The sequence below is a fragment of the Eubalaena glacialis genome, chromosome 5 (assembly GCF_028564815.1).
Source record: "Eubalaena glacialis isolate mEubGla1 chromosome 5, mEubGla1.1.hap2.+ XY, whole genome shotgun sequence".
Taxonomy (NCBI): domain Eukaryota; kingdom Metazoa; phylum Chordata; class Mammalia; order Artiodactyla; family Balaenidae; genus Eubalaena; species Eubalaena glacialis.
Genome location: NC_083720.1, coordinates 32,273,244 through 32,294,865, shown reverse-complemented (window position 1 = coordinate 32,294,865; position 21,622 = coordinate 32,273,244). Strand labels below are relative to the sequence as shown.

The window sequence follows — 21,622 nt, the reverse complement described above, 5'->3', positions numbered from 1 at the left end:
TATTTTATAAACTGAATTATATCATGGAGTCACCAGAGAACACTGGTTCTGGTGCCTTTTGCTAGAATGAGTGAACTGGCTGAATGATACAGTGAAACGTGTCTCTAAGGTTATCTGTAATATAAATTTGTGAATTTCAATGCCAGGAGGTGTGCCTGGGCCTATAAATGAAATATTTAGATTATTAGGTTCATGCTTATAGGAAAGATGGCTGCTCATATGCCTTTGTGAGCTGTGATAAGTGGGATGTGTGTGGCATCTACCCTGGTCTCAGTCCCAGAGCCTCACCACACTTACTTCCTCTCATGTGTCACCTCACTGTCTACCTGTTCATCCATCACCACCTTCACCCTATCCTTGCCCTGTTTATATGCATGATGCTGCTTACTAATTTGTGTTCTTGTTCAGTTGCTTATTGTGACAATTTAAGAAGCAAGGCCACTGTAAAACCTAGATCAGAGAAATCATTACTTGATATCAAATATCAGTCTGCCAGGAATAGATAAGATTAGACTGTAAGAAAACACAGGTGCAGTATGAGAGGGAGAGTGGTAGGGGAGAGAGGGGTAGAAGTGGGGGGAGGGAGGGAGGAAGGAAGGAAGGGAGAAAAGGAGGACGGGAGAAAGGAGAGAGTACCATTCTGTGCAGGAAAATAACCTAAATGCAGAGGAAAGAAATCATGGTGGAGGATTTTGTAGCAAAACATTCCCCCAGCCACTGGACAAGCTGCTGTTCTCACCAAGGTCTCAAGGTAGGTTGCTCTGGATTTCATAAATATATTGACTTTATCAAATACCTGTACTACACAGGTGGCTGAGACTAGTCCTAAGCCCTCCTCAGCTCCTTCTGAAATTGATAAATGCATTCAACACAGTTTTTGAGCACTTGCGATGTGCTAGACTTTATTCTTGATTCTAGGGATTCAGTGACCAATAGATAATCAAGGTTTCTACCCTTAATGGAGATTGTATGAGTTTATGTGTTGAGAGAGGAAAAAGTGCTGAAAAGGGAGGTTGAGCAGATGATAAGCGGGTAAAACTAATAAACAAGATCAGTTCAGACTTGGACCAGTTCTTTAAAGGAAACATGTAGAGATGACTGGGGAAGCCTGCCCTAGCACAGTCAGGAAAGTTTGTCAGAGGTTGGACTTGCACTGAGGGGTGAAGGGTGAGAAGGAGCCAGTAGAGGGAACAGGGAAAGTGCTTGGTTACACAAGGGAAGGAAGGGAGACCAGTCTGGCCGCAGTGTCTGCGCAGGAAGGAATAGTGAGAAAGAAGGTGGCGAGGCAGGCAGGACCCGGTGAGGAGGGGCTGGTACTTGCAAACTTTGTAAGGCCTATGGATTTTATTCCAAATGCAATGAGAAGGCATGGTGAAGTGATCTAAGAAGGAGAGACACATGGTCCGATTTACATTTGTAACAGATCTCTCTGTCTGCTGGGCAGAGCGGAGTAGAAGAGGTCCAGTGTAGAAGCAAGGAGACCAGTTATGAAGCTATTGGCAGCATTCTACATGAGAAGTGATGCGGGCTGGAGCAGGGTGGCAGTATTAGAGATGGAGAGCAGTGGATGGATTTGAGAGATTTGGAGATAGAATCGACAAGACTTAATGGATAGGCCGGGATGGGTGACATGACAGAGTAGGAGAAATCAGGCAGGATTCCTTCTGGTGGGTGACGGGGTTGTAGGGAATAGAGTTCTGATTTGGCCGTTCGTTAGTATGAGTTGTCTGTTAGTCGTCCTAACGGAGATAGTTTTCAAACGGCCAGTAGTGATTCTGAGAACTGCATTCAGGGACAAGATCAGGGCCAGTGGGTGTCAGCATAGAAGTGGTATATAAAGAGATGGGAAATCTAGAATCACCTGGGGAGATTTCGTAGGCAGAGAAGAGAGGCAGCAGAGATCAGGCCCCGAGGAATAACGGAGTTAATAAATAGATCAAGTAGGAGACCAGGGAGTAACCAGTGAGGTAGGAGGCGCACGAAAAGAGCAGTATTCCAGATGCCAGCTAAATTGAGTGTTTAAAGCAGGATGGAGTAATCAGTTCTGTTGTAAGTTCTTGAGGAGTTGCGTAAGATGAGAACACAATGCTCGTTGGGTTTTACAATGTGGAGGATTCCTTTACATGGTGATCTTGTTGAACCTTTTAGAGGAGTGATTTAAAGCACAAATGACCTCCAGCATCTCCTGCAGTGAGCTTTCCTCACTCTCTTCCTTCTCCAGTTCACCCCCATAGGCTAGGTGTCCCCTCTTTGTTCCAGAATAGTTAGGCTTTTCCCTTGTCACTGGACTACCATACTGTAATATGATTTTCCTGCTGAAACTATGTTTCTTCCAGCCTAAGCTCCTCCGGAGCAAAATTTATACTTTTTTGTTGTTGTTGTTATTTCCTAGCATGATGTAGGCACTCAACACATGTTTTCTTTTTTCTTTTAATATATATATATTTTTTAATACATTTATTTTATTTATTTTTGGCTGCATTGGGTCTTCGTTGCTGCGCGCGGGCTTCTGATTGCGGTGGCTTCTCTTGTTGCGGAGCATGGGCTCTAGGAGAGCAGGCTTCAGTAGTTGTGGCACGCAGCCTCCGTAGTTGTGGCTCATGGGCTCTAGAGCGCAGGCTCAGTAGTTGTGGCGCACGGGCTTAGTTGCTCCGCAGCATGTGGGATCTTCCAGGACCAGGGCTCGAACCCGTGTCCCCTGCCTTAGCAGGTGGATTCTTAACCACTGTACCACCAGGGAAGTCCCTGAACACATGTTTTCTAAATTAATGGGTATTCTTTTTTTTTTAATCGTGTCTTTTATTTTTAAATTTTATTTATTTTTTTATACAGCAGGTTCTTATTAGTTATCTATTTTATACATATTAGTGTATACATGTCAATCCCAATCTCCCAATTCATCCCACCACCCCCCGCACCCCCCCCCCCCATGGGTATTCTTGAATACTGCTTTTCTGCTTGCATTATTTACCCCTGTGTTGTGTCAGGCAGAAGCCAATGAAGAGGCCAGGTTTCCTGATTCTCAAACTGCTGCCCTCTGCCTTCTGTAGCCACTGTCGGGCCTGGGCTGAGGATATATTTTGCCCAGGATTGCCCTCCCCTCCCTTCCCCCCCCCCCCCCCCCCCACCTCACCAGTTGCCAGGGATTGGTTTGGGAGGCTTGCAAAGCTCTAATGCCCTCTTAGACGTTTTACCTGTACCTTGTTCCCTGTGCCTTCTTGGGAGCCACATGTGAAAACCTGTGGAAATCACTTCTTGTCTATTTCAGCAACCTTATCTCTTCCCCACCTCAGAGTTCTTTGGGTGAAGTCATCTGCGCTTGCTCCATAGGATTCACCATTTTGGAAACATTTATTTGCCTCGTTGGATACTTAAGTATCTTAAAGCCCTAGTAGCGACTGCGTAAAGCCACCCCCAAAGGGTTCTTTTTAGCAAGTTTCCTTGTTTCTTTTTGGTAGTTATTTTCCCACCAAGGCTGTGAGGAAGTGGTTTTTTCTTCTCTGCTCCTTCTATCACTTTGTTTTCCACTTCTTTATCCTCCTGTTGCAACACCCCAATTATACTAGTTGCTGTGGAGATACTAAGTGTATTGCTAATACTGGAGGACTGTTCTTTTAGGTGGAAGAATAAAAGCAAGGAAGGGTATAAATCTTGTTTTTGTGCAAATGTCTCCTAGTAACAGCAATAACTAAGTGGTACTAGAGGCTATGGTGCAGAAATATCTATACGGGGTTGGTTTATGTTTTTTTTAGAAAGGATTGGCTCTCTTAATTAAAGAAAATATTAATTTAAGCTTCTGATCCTATTAGAGATTAACTCCTTATGTTAATACTTTACTATTCATTCTTTAATTTATATCCTTTGTTTAGTAGGATGTTGCTTCATATGGACAAAATCTTTTGTGGACTTTAGCTTTTACAAATTCATTTCTTAAAAAAACCTTTTTTTTTTCTTTAAAAACTTTACTAAAGGAGACACATTTTAAAATTGTTCATCTGATTTGCATTTCATGAAATCTTACAATTTTCCATGAACTCTATTATAATTAAGGTGATTATGTGTCCTGATTTGCCCAGGACAGTCCCAGTGTATACATATTGCCCTGGTTTAATTATTACTAAGTCTCTCTTTCACTTGAAACTGGCCTGGTTAGGGTGTTAAATTATATGGTCACCCTAATTAAAGACCACATTCAATAGAAAACTGAGGGAATGAAGTATCTTATATATTTTTTTGTTTTAGTCCATATAACTTAGATAGATAGATATAGATATATATGGATATATATGTGGATTATATACATACATGCATACATACACACACACATAAGTATATCTATGTTTTTTTCTTTTACTTTTTCCAACTAAACTTATAATTGAGAACTTACCAAATATCTTGATACTGTGGAAAGATATATATTTGTTGCTGTTCTAAGCAAATCAAAAGACTTGCTCATCTTCCTGATTTCCTCGCGTAATATTTTCACGAAGATAATTTTGACTGTGATAACGCCTGACCTGACTCCTCCTAGGTGGGCAGGATCTATTTTCAGGGGGCGATATCATCCTAATGGCAGCTGTTCTGATTTTTTTTTTTTTTTTTTTATAAATTTATTTATTTACTTATTTTTAAATTTTTGGTGCATTGGGTCTTTGATGTTCCGCGCGGGCTTTCTCTAGTTGCAGCGAGCGGGGGCTACTCTTCATTGCGGTGCGCAGGCTTCTCACTGCCGTGGCTTGCTTCTCTTGTGGAGCACGGGCTCTAGGTGTGCGGGCTTCAGTAGTTGTGACTCACGGGCTCTAGAGCGCAGGCTCAGTAGTTGTGCCGCACGGGCTTAGTTGCTCCGCGGCATGTGGGATCTTCCCCGACCAGGGCTCGAACCAGTGTCCCCTGAATTGGCAGGTGGATTCTTAACGACTGCGCCACCAGAGAAGTCCCAGCTGTTCTGATTTGAAATGACTGCCTGTATGTCAAGTTTTGTTTCCGTCTGCCCAATACACGTGTCACCTCTTGTTCACATTAGAATTTCTCCTTCTGCATGTGGAATGGGTGTATGTTCTAGACTGTTCCATTGCCTTGTCTCTCTGTTAGTGGTTCCATTATTGATACACCCGGAAGCAGAACAACAGCTGTGGAGTAAGAAATGAAAGGTCTTTTAAAATCTTGGACACCTTGAAAAATAAAAAGTGCTATTTTGATATTCATTCTTGCATTTAAAAAATATGCACATTCCTTGCCTAATCCTTTTCTCTTAATATCAGGTTTATTATTGTAAAAACTCTGAAAATCATACTAAAGTTTTTGTAATTGATCAAAGATCCTTGGGAAAATTTCTGGCAGGTTATGCTCTGGGGCCAAGGGGACCTTGAAGTGGTTTTAAAAGAAAGTAAGAGTGAATTAGGAGCATTGGAGACCATCTCTTGCAGTTAATGTCTGGAAAAGGGTCCTGACACGTCCTTCAGTATGTCAGGAGAATAAAAGTTGGTCAAGGGGAAAGGCTTGGCAAGAACCAGCAAGCACCTGTTTTGTGCCAGGCAGGGTGAACTCCTATAAACAAACAGACATGGTCCATCACCTCGTGAAGCCTATCACCCAGTGTGGGAGACACCCAGGCAAAACAAGGAAACAAGTATATAATTAAAAATTGTGAAAGTGTATCAGCAGTGCTGAGAGAGAATAAGAGGAGAGACTTACTTTAGACAGTGGTTAGGAAAGGACCCCTTTGAGGAAGGAGCATTAAAGTTCTGTCTGGGTTCCTCTCTCAGTGTTTCTCCACCTTTTGCTTTCATTATTGCCTTTTTCGACAGGTTTTTTCTAACCACTCCCTTCCCCCTGAGTAATTTTAATGCCCTTTGGAGGACCACACACTATTTTTCCACTCTTAGCACTAATTTTCACCACTGAGAATGCACACTCAATCAGTTACTGTCTGCGGGCCTCATTTTGGGGGCAGTCAGAAATAAACTTTTATTAGGTTTAACATAGCGTCCTTGGATCCTCAACTGGATTTTAAGTTCCTTGAGGCAGGGAACCATCATCTAGTAATAATAGATGCCACTTAACATGACTTAAAAAAAAAATCTTCCATGAGGTTGAGAAAGGTGGAATAAAAATGTTGGAAGTAGAGCATGAAAAAAAATCCTTAAGTGGTCTAGTTAGTCTAATTTTTTATTTAGATGAAGAAACTTTCAGAGAAAGGAATTAAGGGGGTGATATAACTGTTCTTTATCATTGAGATTCTTTTTTTTTTTTAGGGTGAGATTATACATGTCTAAAGGACATGGGTTTATCAAAGATAATTCATGTTATATATTAGGTTGGGAGGAAGGCAGAGAATATATTTGAAATTAGGAGAAGGAAGCTATGTTCTGGATCTTTTTCTGTGTATCTGTTTCTCTGTGTTAGTGTGTATGTGAGAGAAATTTAGCTCAAGCTAGTTCTACTTATGTGGCAAACAGTCTTGGAAACTGGAGTAAAGTGTACCTGTCTTAATGAACTGTCTTGTAATTTCCAGTTGTGCCTCAGTGAATTTTGGAGGTCGGCTCAGTCTGTCAAACAGACATACATTTTGCAGCGATTTCTTCCTTTTACTGTTTCTCCATTGACCACTAGTCACATATAGGTGTTAATTTTTTTTAAAGGTTCTTTATCCAGTGGTGTAATCTAAGCCTACTTCCCCCCCCCCCCCGACCCCTTTTAATCTTTTTTTGTTTTGTTCTCCTTCTTGACAAGTCAGTTGCCTTTAGTAGGTGAGCAAGGAGCAGGAAAATTATGAGACAACAGCCAGAAGGATATAATTTACAAAAGTTCTTTCTAAATGGTTTCGTAGAGAAGACAGAATACTAAAGGTAATATATGGTGTTAGACCCTAAGTTTCATTTCTGTTCTTTTTGCCCCATTTGTCAACCACTTGAGCCCCTGCCCTACTCTACCATCATCATTAAAGAAAATGAGGCTGAATTCTTCTGTTTTAAACGATGTACTTGAACCTAGATTCTAAAGTGCTATTTGTAAAGATAATCTTAAGATTGGGTACATACTCACTTTTTCATACAAGCTATTTTTGAATTCTAAGAATCCTTTGATCCCTTTCAACATGAATCTTAAAAAGAAGGAAATATTGACAAAATGCTTTTTTTGAATCACTTGTCCTCAAACACATTTTTATTCATTTAAACGAATAAATCTGATTATATTCTAATGAGAATTTGGATTTGACTCTTTAAATACAACCAGTTTAACAAATATAGTTGTCTTATGAGCCAGCTTTATTATTAAGGGTTTGTTTGTAAACCACAAGCGTTACTAATAGTTTCTAAATATTGTGTCTGAAAAGGGAAGTAGTGGAAGTGGTGTGGTGTCAGCCATGAGTTGCCATGGACACAGTTGTCATCACCTGTGAGTTGCCAGGGACACGGTTGTCAGTGAGAAGCAGAATGAGTAGAGGGTGTGACTGCAACAGGAAATTGGAGGTGGAGCTCTGAGGTCTAGCGTCCTGAGGGTCTACCTCCATCCTAAGGCTGCCTACACAGGAAAAGGTTCAAAGATCCCACACCCTTTGAGGTAGGACTGAAGAGTAAAATTACCACTCATGGGGTGCTACTTTACAAAAGGTGCTCAGGGTGACCACCTAGGTCACCTGCACATGGTTCCATGTGTAATTCTGAACTGTAATTCACGGAAGACTTAAGAAGTCTGTTTGAAGTTGAAATGTTTTAATTTAAAATCACAGTATAAAAACTTAAATGGAATTTTGCAAATAGCTGAAAAAATATCTTTTGGGACCTGGCTGTTATTTCTGTGGTCAGATGTCTGTCTTGTTGCCGGATGTGTCTCACGTTAGCTGCATCTTCTTAGCTGATAGCAAGGCTCTTGGTAGCAAGGTTCCTTCCTTGAGGCAAGCAGTTTGGGAACCCTTCACTTAGGGAGCTCTATTAAAGTGCATCTTTGGCTAGGAGAATGTTCTTAAGCGATGTGGTAAAAATGTCATTTTGGAAGGAAAGCAAGTCTTCTCTTAGGTGTAGTTTCATCAGGGTACAAGTTTGCAAATGGCACATTACATATTTGTGCTGAGCCCCCTCCTTATATGTATGTGCTTATGCTGTGCCCTGAATGAAGCCTTTAATTTCAGCAGGATAAGGTGTGCCCTGCCATGTGGTACACAAAGCATCATCTTCATGTCTGTTGGAATGAATATGTACATAGAGTATGAAAACCAGTGGCGGCAGAGTTACGAAATGGAGCGCTGCCCTGACCACAAATGTTGCTTCATCAACATTAAGCAGTATTTAGAAAGTTCTCTGTATTTAAAAGACTTAAGTGCTTTTGAATTACAAGGCAGTTTTAGATTAGTGGTTGGTGTTTGAGCAAATTGTCATTGTCCTTAAAGGACATAACTGGAGGCTATTTTGCCATTAATTTTCAAGTGTTGCTTTACAGGTTAAATCACAATATTTGGAGTATTTCTTGTTTTTATTTTGAAAAAATTATTGCTCTCTTAAAAATATCTTTAAAATGAATGAGTTTATAGCTAATTCTGAGAAGTACTTTTTTGGAAATTAATAAGCTTTATTTTTTGGAGCAGTTTTAGGTTTACAGAAAAATTGAGCAGAAAGTACTGAGTTCTCATGTATGTCCCCTCCTCCCCCAGTTTCCCCTATCATTAACATCTTGCATTAATGGGGTACATTTATTACAATTGATGAGCCAGTGTTGATACACTATTATTTTTTTTTGAATTTTATTTTCTTTATTTTTTTTATACAGCATGATATGCTGTATTATTAACTAAAGTCCATAGTTCACATTAGGGTTCACTCTTGTTGTACATTCTATAGGGTTTTTTTTTTAATTGGGGTATAGTTGCTTTATAATGTTGTGTTAGTTTCTGCTGTACAACAAAGTGAATCAGCTATATGTATACATATATCCCCTCCCTCCTGGGCCTCCCCCCCAAGTCGCACCCATTTAGGTCACCAAAGAGCACTGAGCTGAGCATAGCCATCATTTACAGTATCATATAGAATAGTTTCACCACCCTAAAAATCCCCTGGCAACCACTGATCTTTTTATTGTCTCTGTAGTTTTGCCTTTTCCAGAATGCCATATAGTTGGAATCATATAGTATGTAGCCTTTTCAGATGGGCTCTTTTACTTAGCAATTTGCACTTAAAGTTCTTCCATGTCTTTTTGTAGCTTGAGATAGCTCATTACTTTTTGTCACTGAATAATATTGCATTGTATGATGTATCACAGTTTATCCATTCTCCCATTGAAGGACATCTTGTTTGCTTCCAATTTTTGGCAATTCTGAATAACCTTGCTATAAATATTTGTATGTGTGCAGGTTTTTGTGTGGACATAAGTTTTTAACTCCTTTGGGTAAATACCAAGGAGCACGATTGCTAAACTGTACGGTAAAAGTGTATTTAGTTTTGTAAATGTCTTCCAAACTGACTTCCAGACTGTCTTCCAAAGTGGTTGTACCATTTTGCATTTCGACCATCAGTTAATGAGTGTTCTTGTTGCTCTACATACTCACCATCATTTGGTTTTGTCAGTGTTCCAGATTTTGGGCATTCTGGGTAGGTGTAGTGGTATCTCATTGCTGTTTTAATTTGCATTTCCTGTGTGACATGTGATGTGAAGCATCTTTTCATATGCTTATTTGCCATCTCTGTATCTTCTTTGATGAGGTATGTTCAAGTCTTTGACCCATTTATTTATTGGGTTGTTTGTTTTCTTATTATTGAGTTTTAAGAGTTTTCGGTATATTTTGGAGAACAGTCTTTTATCATATGTTCTTTTGCAAACATTTTCTCCCAGTCTGTTGCTTGTCTTCTTTCTCTTGACATTGCCTTTCACAGAGCACAAGGTTTTAATTTTAGTAAAGTCCAGCTTATCAGTTATTTCTTTCAAGGATTGTGATTTTTGCTGTTGTATCGGAAAAGTAATCTCCATATCCAAGGTCAATTGGTTTTCTCCTGTGTTATCTTCTAAGGGTTAGTTTTGTGCTTTACATTTAGGCCTGTGATCCATTTTGAGTTAACTTTTGTGAAGGGTGTAAGATCTGTGTCTAGATTCATTTTTTTGCATATGAATGACCAGCTGTTCCAGTACCATTTATTGAAAAGACTATCTTTGCTGCAAGGTATTGTCTTTGCTCCTTTGTCAAAGATCAGTTGACTTTATTTATGTGGGTCTATTTCTGGGCTCTCTATTCTATTTCATTGACTTCTTTGTCTGTTCTTTCACCAATATGATACTATCTTGATTACTCTAGCTTTAAATTGTCTTGAAGTCAGGTAGTGTTATTCTCCTTCAAAACTGAGTTGGTTATTCTCCTTCAAAATTGAGTTGGCTATTCTGGGTCTTCTGTCTCTCCATATAAACTTTATTCATTATTTATTTATTTATTGGCTGAGTTGGGTCTTTGTTGCTGGGTGCGGGCTTTTTCTCTAGCTGCGGTGAGTGGGGGCTACTCTTTGCGGTGCGTGGGTTTCTCATTGCAGTGGCTTCTCTTGTTGCGGAATACGGGCTCTAGGTGCACGGGCTCCAGTAGTTGCAGCACTTGGGCTTAGTAGTTGTGGCTCGCGGGCTCTAGAGCACAGGCTCAGTAGTTGTGGCGCAAGGGCTTAGTTGCTCTGTGGCATGTGGGATCTTCCCGGACCAGGGATTGAACCCATGTCTCCTGCATTGGCAGGTGGATTCTTAACCACTGTGCCACCAAGGAAGCCCTCCATATAAACTTTAGAATCAGTTTGTCAGTATCTGCAAAATAACTTGCTGGGATTTTGATTGGGATTGCATTGAATCTGTGCTTCAATTTGGGAAGAACTGACATCTTAACAACATTGACTCTTCCTATTCATGAACATGGAATAGCTCTCCATTTATTTAGTTTTTCTTTGATATCTTTAATCAGTCTTGTAGTTTTCCTCATGTAGATCTTATACATATTTTGTTAGATTTATACCTAAGTATTTCGATTTGGGGGGGAGAGCTGCTAATGTAAATAGTATTGTGTTTTAAATTTCAAATTCCAGTTGTTCATTGCTGGTATATAGGAAAGTGGTTGACTTTTGTATGTTAACCTTGTATCCTGCAACCTTGCTATCATTGCTTATTAAGTTCTAGGAGTTTTTTTGGTTATTTCTTTCAGATTTTCTACATAGATGATCATGTTGTCTGTGAAACAAAGATAGTTTTATTTCTTCCTTCCCAATCTCTATATTTTTAATTTCCTTTTCTTATCTAATGGTATGAGCTTGGATTTCCAGTTTGATGTTAAAAAGCAGTGGTGAGAGGACACATCCTTACCTTGTTCCTGATCTTAGTGGTGAAGCTTCAAGCTTTCAGCATTTAGTACAATATGATATTAGCTGTAGGCTTTTTGTAGATGTTCTTTATCAAGTTGAGAAAGTTCCTCTCTCTCCCTAGTTGACTGAGAGTTTTTATCCTGAATGGGTGCTGGATTTTGTCAAATGCTTTTTCTACATCTATTGGTATGATCATGTGATTTTTCTTCTTTAGCCTGTTGATGTGATGGATTACATTAATTCATTTTCAGATGTTTAATTAGCCTTGCATACCTTTTATAGATCTCATTTAGTCATGGTGTATAATTCTCTTTTTACATAGTTGGATTCAATTTTTGATATTTTGTTGAGGATTTTGCATCTGTGTTCATGAGAGATAGTGGTCTACAGTTTTCTAGTATTGTTTTTGTCTGGTTTTGGTATCAGGGTAATGCTGGCCTCATAGAATGAATTAGGAAGTATTCCCTCTGCTTCTATCTTCTGAAAGAGAGTGGTATGATTTCTTCCTTAAATACTTGGTAGAATTCACTGGTAAACCCATCTGGGCCTGGTGCTTTGTATTTTATAAGGTTACTAATTTTTTTTTTTTTTTTGGCTATGCCTAACCACTGGACTGCCAGGGGTTTCCCAAGGTTATTAATTATTGATTCAATTTATTTAATAGATATAGGCTTATGCAGATGGCTTGTTTCTTGTGAGTTTTGGCACATTGCATCTTTGAAGCAATTGGTCCATTTCACCCAGGTGATTAAATTTATGGGCATAGATACATTCATAGTATTCCTTTATTATCCTTTTAATGTTTGTGGGGTCTACAGTCCTCTCTTTTATTTCTGATATTAGAAGTTTGTGTTCTTTTTTTTTCTTAGCCTGCCTAGAGACCTGTTGATTTTATTGATCTTTTCAAATAACAAGGTTTTGGTTTCATTAATTTTCTCTTGATTTCCTGTTTTCAATTCCATTGATTTATGCTCTAATTTTGTATTATTTCTTTTCTTCTATTTACTTTGGGTTTAATTTGCTCTTCTTTTTCTAGTTTCCTAAGGTATAAGCTTAGATTATTGATTTTAGATCTTCTTTTCTAAAATGTGCATTTACTGCTATAAATTTCCTTCTGCTTTTGCTACATCCATAATTTTTTTTTTTTTGGCCATACCACGTGGCATGTGGAACTTCCCCGACCAGGGATTGAACCTGTACCCTGCAGTGGAAGCGCAGAGTCTTAACCACTGGACTACCAGGGAAGTCCAAAATAATTTTTTTTTTAATTTGGCCACGCCACGTGGCATGTGGGATCTTAGTTCCCTGACCAGGGATCGAACCCTCGCCCCCTGCATTGGAAGCATGGAGTCTTAACCACTGGACCGCCAGGGAAGTCCCTGCATCCATAAATTCTGATAAGTTATATTTTCATTTTTATTTAGTTCAAAATATTTTTAAAATTTCCCTTGGGGTCTCTTTATTGGCTCATGTATTAATTAGAAATGTGTTATTTAATGTCCAAGTATTTTGGGATTTTCCAGCTATCTTTCATTATTGATTTCTAGTTTAATTCCATTTTGATCTGAAAGGAGACATTGTATAATTTCTATTCTTTTAAATTTATTAAGGTGTGCTTTATGGCCCAGAATGTGGTCTCTCTTGGTGAATGTTCATGTGAGTTTGAGAAGAATGTGTATTCTGTTGTTACAAGAAGAAGTAGTCTAGAGATGTCAATTAGATCCAGTGGATTGATTGTGTTGTTGAGTTCAACTTGATTTTCTGGATGTTGGATCTGTTAAAGTGACTTTTAAAGATCACACTTAGCAATATCAAAATCCAGGTTAAAACCAGGTCTCCTGATTGTAATAAAGTATTCTTTGCTCATGCCCTGTCCCTCAGGAAGCCTCTTTACTTTCTTGTTTTCATCATATTTCCCACTGCTCTCAATTAGAGAGTGACTCACCACCTAATACATTATTACAGTTTAAAGTACCATGAAAGAGTGAAAAATGAATGTGTGTATTCTCGGTGGGGAGAATATGCATGCTTGCGTTTCCTTGACATATTATTGTTTGTTTGTTTGTTTAGAAATGTGATCCACCATTGGGATTATTTACTGTCTGTAAACCTTTCTGTAGGGGTGAATAGGAATTATTCTCTACTTTTCTCTATAGCAAGCTTTAGACACTTCAGGGAGGTTAGGGAGGACCTCAGAGTTTCTTTCTCGATGCGCTAAACCTCATCCTTCTCTTCTCTGAAATCAAGGTGATGCCCAAAGTATTCAAAGCCCATGGGTTGATTTCAATAGCAAGAGAGAGGGTGGGATGGTCATTAATAATGACATTCATAATGTTTACTCAGACTTTTCCTTTGCGTACTCTGAGATATAGCCCCTGACCATGCATGACTTAGAAGCTCAACGTAAAAGTACACAGCTGATTTATTTACTTGGTCAGCATCACCATCCATTTTTATGACAGCCCGTTAGAGCCTGGTTTCTACCAGCAGGAGCTCTGGTTTACATCTTGAGTCTCACCACTGGCCCCTGCCCTCAAAATATGTTCATCATCCCTGGGCTTTGGATGCGTTGCTTCATTTTCCTTTATTTTGCTCAAGGTTCAGTTGCAAAACCTTCTGCTAGTGTGCCCCTCATTTCACTTCTTTCTTCTTCCCCCTTTCCGGTTATTCCTGGTATTTTAATTGTTCTTTTATTTGGACACCAAATAACTCTTTGTGGTCCTGAGAGTTTACTTTCTTGACTCACCATTTTGTTCTCTGAACATTATCCTTCCTCCAAGACTTAAAAAGAAGATCTTGAAAGACGTTTCTTTGTGAAATAGAAGATTATGTAAATATGCCAGTATGTATTTTGCTTTGATATTGCTTAGAAGGAATGTTGGAAACCTGTTGGGTGAGGATGTCTGTGATGGGTCGTGATACACAGGTAGACCAGGTAAACTTTATAAGAGTTAAAGTAAGTACAAATTATTCATTTTCTAAAACAAGAGAAGCAAACTGCTGATAACTAGTGAGGAGGCTGGAGTAATCAATCTCTTAGAAACGTTAAGAGCAAGGACAACAAAAGATTAAGAGAGAGAAAAATAAGAACTAGAGGAAATGGATTACAGAACCAAGAAACTTGGGAATCTAAAGGAGACTTCCCAAGCAAGAGCTGGAGAGCTAGCGCAAGTTTAGTGCTGGCTGAATTACTCAGGTGTAGCTAGTCTGCCCATTCTGTTAACCTACTCAGGTACCGATACTACAGAATCCTTGCGGTTTTGATTATAATGCTTCTATATCCTGAGGAGTTACTCTGCCTCCCCACAAACGTCCTTTCTCCCTGACCAGAGGTGAATTCTCTCTGTCTGGCAGCCTCCTTCTAATAATACCCCCTCCACCGCCCCCACCTCGCAATTTGTTTCTGTCTTAATTCATATTTATCCATGTCTGGTTTCATTTTTACTTCTAGTTTCATTTTTATTTTCAAAGACAGCATTTTATTTGAGCAAGAGTAGTAATCACAGCAAATATGTACATTTTACTTTAATTTTATGAACTATATAATTATGCTATATTTAACTAGAGCGGCTGATCTCTTTGCTACCTGGTGGCATGTTACCACAAATGGCATCTTGCTAAAAAGAAAACTTTTTAAGTTTCCGAGACAGAATGTTTTTATTTGCCTACCCCACACATAGTTACCAAAAGGAAAAATGAGGTTTATTATTTTTATCCTTAGTACGTGATATTAAACAGACTCTATGCTTATCATAATACTAAACTTCTTTAAGAGACTGTTAATATAATAGCTGATATTTGGAAATTTATTTTAGGAGTTTAAGACTCACCTTTTCTCTTTAACTTTCAAATTATAGTAACAACTCATGTTTATTTTAGAAAATTTTGAACCTTGATACGCAAAGGGAAAACTTAAGTCATCTATAATCTATCACCTGTTAAAATTTTGCGCCATCTTTCCAGCATTTACATTTATGTGTGCAACTTTTTTTTTTTTTTTTTTGCATTACTGCCTGGCATGTGGCATCTTAGTTCCCCGACCAGGGATCAAACCCATGCCCCCTGCAATGGAAGCGCAGAATCCTAACCACTGGACTGCCAGGGAATTCCCATGTACAACTTTTAAAAAACAAGATAAATAGGGTCATACGTATATCACTATTTTGCACTCGTGGATATATCATGAACCTCTTGTCACTCCCCACTCAGCATGGTAGAGAAGTATTTCAGTATTCTGTTGCATTCATCCATCACAACTTATTTAAGCAACCCCCTGTTGTTGGATACTTAGTTATTTCTCAGTTTTTCACTGTCATTAATAATGTCAGAGGCTCAGAGTTAAATCTTGTTCACATTCTTAGGGTGTTTGTAAAATATAAGAAATGTATTTTACAGTAGTCCTGGAGAGCAGCTTGATATTTTTGTGTTTTTTTTTAACACAAATATTTTGATTTGGGTTTCTTTGCTCACCAGTAAGTTTAAAACACCTTCTCACTTTCAGTGTTAAAGTATAAAAATATTGTTTTCTTTGGTTGCAGTAGGTCTGAAAGCATTTCTTAAAATTAAGTAATTATTGAAGTTTCGCTGTTATGATACTATGTGGTACTATTTCTTGTGACTTTTACTCTAAAGAGTTGAGGAATTCGAATGTAACAACAACTTTGTGTCCTGAAGGAAAGAACTAGATTGACGATTGTCTCTTCATGGAAGACCTAACAGAAAAACTGTAGAGGCTGAGAGACACTGGGCTTTTTAATCTGTTCAACTTTTTCTCTCTGGGTTTAAAAAAAAAAAAGGACTCCTATTTTTGGGATGTTTGAATGCTGCTTGTATTAGGCAGAGGGAAGTACAGAGTGACCTTTCAAGACATTTCAAATTTGAGTCTATGATTAGAAAACACTATTTGAGTTCTCATCATACAGTTTTACTCTTAAAGCAACCGTCTAAATTAGTCCGTCCTCCCTCCCCCCATTTCTCCCTCCCTCTCTCACTCATACCTGCCATGTATACATCCAAGGACTCTGCTTCTGAAAATCTTCAAGGCATCAAACTTGTGGGTATCATGATATGTAATGCTTTCCTCCCTTCCTCCCCCCTTTATAAGATTACTTCAAGGACTTCATTGTCTTACTCGCAAGGGGCTTACATGGGACTCTTTAGGAACACAGCTGGTATCTTATAAAGCGGGGGTCACTCAGTGAACAAATAATATCAACTATGTGCCAGGAACACAGCAGATAAACCTGACAGGTGTGGTCCCTTCCCTCATGGGGTTTACAGTTTGACAGAAAAGAGCCAGTAAATCTTTACCAGTAGTTGACTAGATAGTTACAATTAGCAAACAGTTATGGCGGAGAAAAAGTATAGGGCGATGTGGAAGCAGGTAAAGGGGACCCTAATCCAATCTGGAAGAGTCAAGAAAAGGCTTCTTTTCAAGGTAGTGATGTTTGTCCAAAGATGCATGGGGATTTATTATACATGCCATCCTCTCCTCTTCTTCCTTGCCAAGTGCTATGTTTAGTGCCTGTAAACTGCAAGTGAATTAATCTATTTCTGCTTTCTTTGGGTGGCTTTAGTAATACCCCCCCAAGAATTAAAATGGAAATACATTGCTATAGTTGATTAACAACTTTAAGATGGAACACTATTTCAATCTGAAGAAACATTCTTAAATAATCAGTCCTAAGAACAACACACTTTGCCTGATGGAATGAAAAAAGCTGACAAATCACTGGAACATTAGCTAATTCACAGGGTTTGTGGAATAGCGTGGGAGTTCAGCTGTGTCATGTCTTCCATGTACAGCAGGGGAATATCTGAAGGAACAAAGGACCTTTGCTAGCTAAGGTTTGCTGTCTAATAACTAGTCTTTAAAATAAAAATTAATCTGTTTTCCAACTTACAATAAAATGTGCCTCAAGCACGATGGCTTTTGTAATTTGGAAATGCTCCACGTTTAACTGTTAGGTAGAGCCTGAGATGACTATGACAAATAGGAATATTCTTTGAGCTGTTCAATCCCCTGAGATAATTATGGCTGTTCTTTGGCCAGATGGTGACTCTCAAGTCCATTAGACTTAAAAACAGAGGCTTCTGTGGAAAGTCACTTTCAATGCATCAGGTTACTTAGTGTTTTTATGTGGCTGTATCTTGGCCATCTCCTGATGGTAGAGAATTTGTTCCACAAATCTGGAACTGTCTTCTCTTCAGCTCTTATCAGATGCATGGCTGAGGGATATGGAAGTAAAGGATGGATTTCTGGTGCAGTTGTGTCCCTGAAATGAGCCAGACCATCAGAGCTGCTTATTTGTATTGCATTGCCTTGGCTTCCTACCGAAGAAACTCTAGAGAGCTATGCTTCGGAATTTATTGAGGGTCATGATGAAAAACTATCATGTGACATGGTCTCCCTGGTCTGTGCTATCGCTCATTGCCTCTTGTGTACAGACCTGCAGTGAGCATGTTAGACCTAAGTGTCAAGAAGAGCTTTTTTGCCCCTGGGGAACAAAACATGGTTCCCCATTCCGCATCCTCCCAATACATGCAGATATGGAGATACTCACACTCTGAGTTTGGAAAATTTTGTCTCTTCTCTTTTTTGCTCTAGCTGCAAAGGAACCGAGAGCCAAATATGTATCCCAGTTTTTGTCATGTTGTAAGACTTAACCAGTACACCCAATTCCCCCTGTTCTTTCCTTTCTATTTTAGTTAGTTAACAAATATGGATAATGCATACTATATGCCAGGTGCTGTTTCTAAGGTCTTTATAAATATTAACTCCTTCGCCCCTCTTAAGGACCCTATGAAGTTAGTGCTGTTGTTATCCCTATTTATAGATGAGGAAACTGAGACACAGGGAGGTTATGTATCGTGTCTGGAGTCCCAGAGGTGCTGAGTGTGGCGATTCCTTACTGGGAGTGGGTGAGACGATATTCAGTCACAGGAAACACACCCGCACTCCTCCCACTGCATGTGGTGATCAAGAACCCCTGGTCTCTATTTACCTGGCTTTCTGATCCTATGTTACTCCTTTTACAGGAGTATTTTACTTTGTAAGTTGTATCATTTACTTTATTCCTTTATGAAGTGATGCATGGTATATATACTTCAAATTAAAATGAATGAACTTCCGTGACACTCTTTTAAATGGGTCTTCTCTTAACTACTTCAGGATGTGTACAGAGTGTTTGGAGTAGTCAGCATGAATTTGCAGTCTAACATCCACCCCCTTTACCCATCTCCTTTTCAACAGGAGCACACATTTTAAGTCTGACTAGATGAAAAAAACTATAAGCTGACGATGTTATCAGTATCATTAATACCATGTTATAAACAATTATAAATGTCCACAGACTTAAGTTAGGGCCCAGGAACCACTATCTGCTCTTCTTTAATTTGACTTACCCGGGCTACCTAAGAAATAAACTGTTGCCCTGTTTTATGAGCTACTTTAAGTTTCAGCTTCTCCCAACTTGACACTCTGGGCTTGTTTCTACATACCGTGGTGTGTAGGTACATGAAAAGCATTGGACCTTCGGGATGTGTGTCTTCTTGAGAAATCTCTTTGTTAGCCCAGTTCTTACCTTATCAGGTATTTATCTAAGCTAACTTAACTCTTGACCTTATAAATAGGCAATTGAATTGATCCTTTTGATAGAGTAGCTCAAGTTGGCAGATGCAAAGATTAGCCCATGAGATTATTGGTGGGTGTTAACGGTGCAACCAGTGTCCCTACAGGCAGGGACAGGCATGGTTTGGGGATACTTTGAGGCCATATTTTTAGGCACCTTTAATATTAAGAGGCACATGTACTACCTGATTGAATATGAATATACATTAATTTCTTCTAATAGTACCTCAGTGTTCCAGAAATGGCTTAAATATGGGGAACCTCTGAAGGGTTTCAAGTGAGAGTAAATTTTTAGAAAGATCAGATTTTCCTGTGGAAAATCAGGAGCAGGAGAAGATTAAGGCAATCCAGGGGAAACACTGTGGTGGCTGGAAGTAGGGTCAGGTTAGTGGCAGTGGTGGGTGAAGTCAAGAGAGAGGTAATAGCTGGAACGAGGTCCCAAGTGAAATGAGAAAGACATTCTCTGGGGGTGGGGCGGTCTTTTCAAAGGAGTGAACATGGCCCACTGAGAGTATTGTATGGTATCTGCAATGTAAACTAAGTTGCTTCCTATTATGGGCCTTATTGGAACGTAGCATTGTTGACCAGTTGAAGTTTATTCATCTCTACCCGGCATTTCAGATATACTTACGTTTTTTAATTTTAATTTTTATTTTTGGCCACGCTGAGCGGCTTGCAGGATGTTAGTTCCCCAGCTAGCGATCGAACCTGGGCCCCGGCAATGAAAGTACCGAGTCCTAACCACTGGACTGCCAGGGAATTCCCTTGTTCTTTAATTTTTATAATAACTTTATTGAGATGTAATTCATACCATAAAATTCACTCTTTTAAAGAGTACAATTCAGTGATTTTTAGTGTATTCACAGAGTTGTGCACCATCACACTATCTAATTTTAGAACATTTACATTATCCCCAAAAGAAACCCCATACACATTTTTTTTAAATTTATTTATTTTTGGCTGCATTGGGTCTTTGTTGCTGCACGTGGGCTTTCTCTAGTTGCGGTGAGTGGGGGCTACTCTTCTTTGCGGTGCCCGGGCTTCTCATTGTGGTGGCTTCTCTTGTTGCGGAGCACGGGCTCTAGGTGTGTGGGCTTCAATAGTTGTGGCTCGCGGGCTCAGTAGTTGTGGCCCGTGGGCTCTAGAGCACAGGCTCAGTAGTTGTGGCGCACGGGCTTAGTTGCTCCACGGCATGTGGGATCTTCCCAGACCAGGGCTCGAACCCGTGTCCCCTGCATTGGCAGGTGGATTCTTAACCACTGCGCCACAGGGAAGCCCCAGAAACCCCATACACATTGATATTCACTACCAATTCTCTTCTGCCTCCAGCCCCTGGCAATGCTCATCTACTTTCTCCATACCTACTTCTCTCAGAGGTATGGATTTGCCTCTTCTGCACATTTCAAATAAATGGAATCATGCGATATGTGATCTTTTGTAACTGGCTTCTTTTATTTAGTTTAATGTTGTCAAGGTTCATCCATGTTCTAGCATATATCACTCTTTCATTCCTTTTTATTGCCAAATAATATTTTATTATATGGATACACCACATTTTGTTCATCCATTCATCAGCTGATGGACGTTTGGATTGTTTCCATTTTTTGGCTGTTATGAATAATGCAGAATGAACATTTGTGCACAAGTTTTTGTGTGGACTAGGGCTTTCATTTTTCTTGGGTATATAACTAGGAGTGACACATTTGTTCTTGAGTCTCTTCCAACAGTTGAGTATTTTTGGTGAAAGTGGGATCTCAGTTGAAAATCGGTTTCTGGTTGCGGATATGTATGTATATGCCCTGTAATTGTTAAACATAGATTTTAATGAAATTTGTTAAGCATTTAAAAGGTACATATACGTCAACTACCAAATATCGTGTGTGTGTCTTTGTGTGTGTGTGTGTCTGTGTGTGTGTGTCTGTGTGTGTATCTCAGTCTATACTCTTAGGATATTCATATGGTGGTTCTATGAATTGTAAACCTCTGGAAAATGGTATACATTTTACTTCCACCCACCAGTCAAATTTCAGCTACTTAAAATCCATTGAAAGAGGGGAGGGAGAGATGAATAGGTGGAGCATAGCGGATTTTTAGGGCAACAAAACTACTCTGATACTTTAGTAGTAGATACATGTCATTATACACGTGTCCAAAGCCATAGAATGTATGCCAGCAAGGGTGAACCTTGCTGTAAACTGTGGTCTCTGGGTGATTATGATGAGTCCATGTAGGTTCATTGATGGTAACATATGTACCACCCACTCCGTGGGGGACGTTGATAATGGAGGAGGCTATGCATGTGTGGGGAAGTATGGGAAATCTCTGCACTTTCTGCTCAATTTCACTGTGAATCTAAAACTCCTCTAAAAAATAAAGTCTATTTAAAAACCCATTAAAATATCACAGCAGTTGTGTGTATTTCGAAGGGAATCCTCCACCATTTTGTTTGAACATGACAGATTATGCACCGCACAGCAGCCTGGGTTTCGGTGACACTGAGTTTGCCTGTGTAGTGGCAGTTCCTCACCTGCTCTGCAAAGCCCTCGGTGACCTGGCCTCTGGCCTCTGGTCTCTGGTCTCCGCTACACTTCTCTATTCCAGAGTTTCAATGCTCCATTGCCTTTCCATTCTCTAAACCTGCCTGGCTCATTCCTGCCTCAGGGCCTTTGAACCA

The 21,622-nt window shown here is 39.4% G+C and overlaps 1 protein-coding gene across 4 annotated transcripts in view; it reads left to right on the top strand.

Moving 5' to 3' along the window:
• The window catches only part of SGMS2 (sphingomyelin synthase 2), a 99,897-nt gene that overhangs the window by 12,143 nt on the left and 66,132 nt on the right, over positions 1 to 21,622 (top strand). The gene's annotated exons all lie outside the window — the stretch shown is intronic.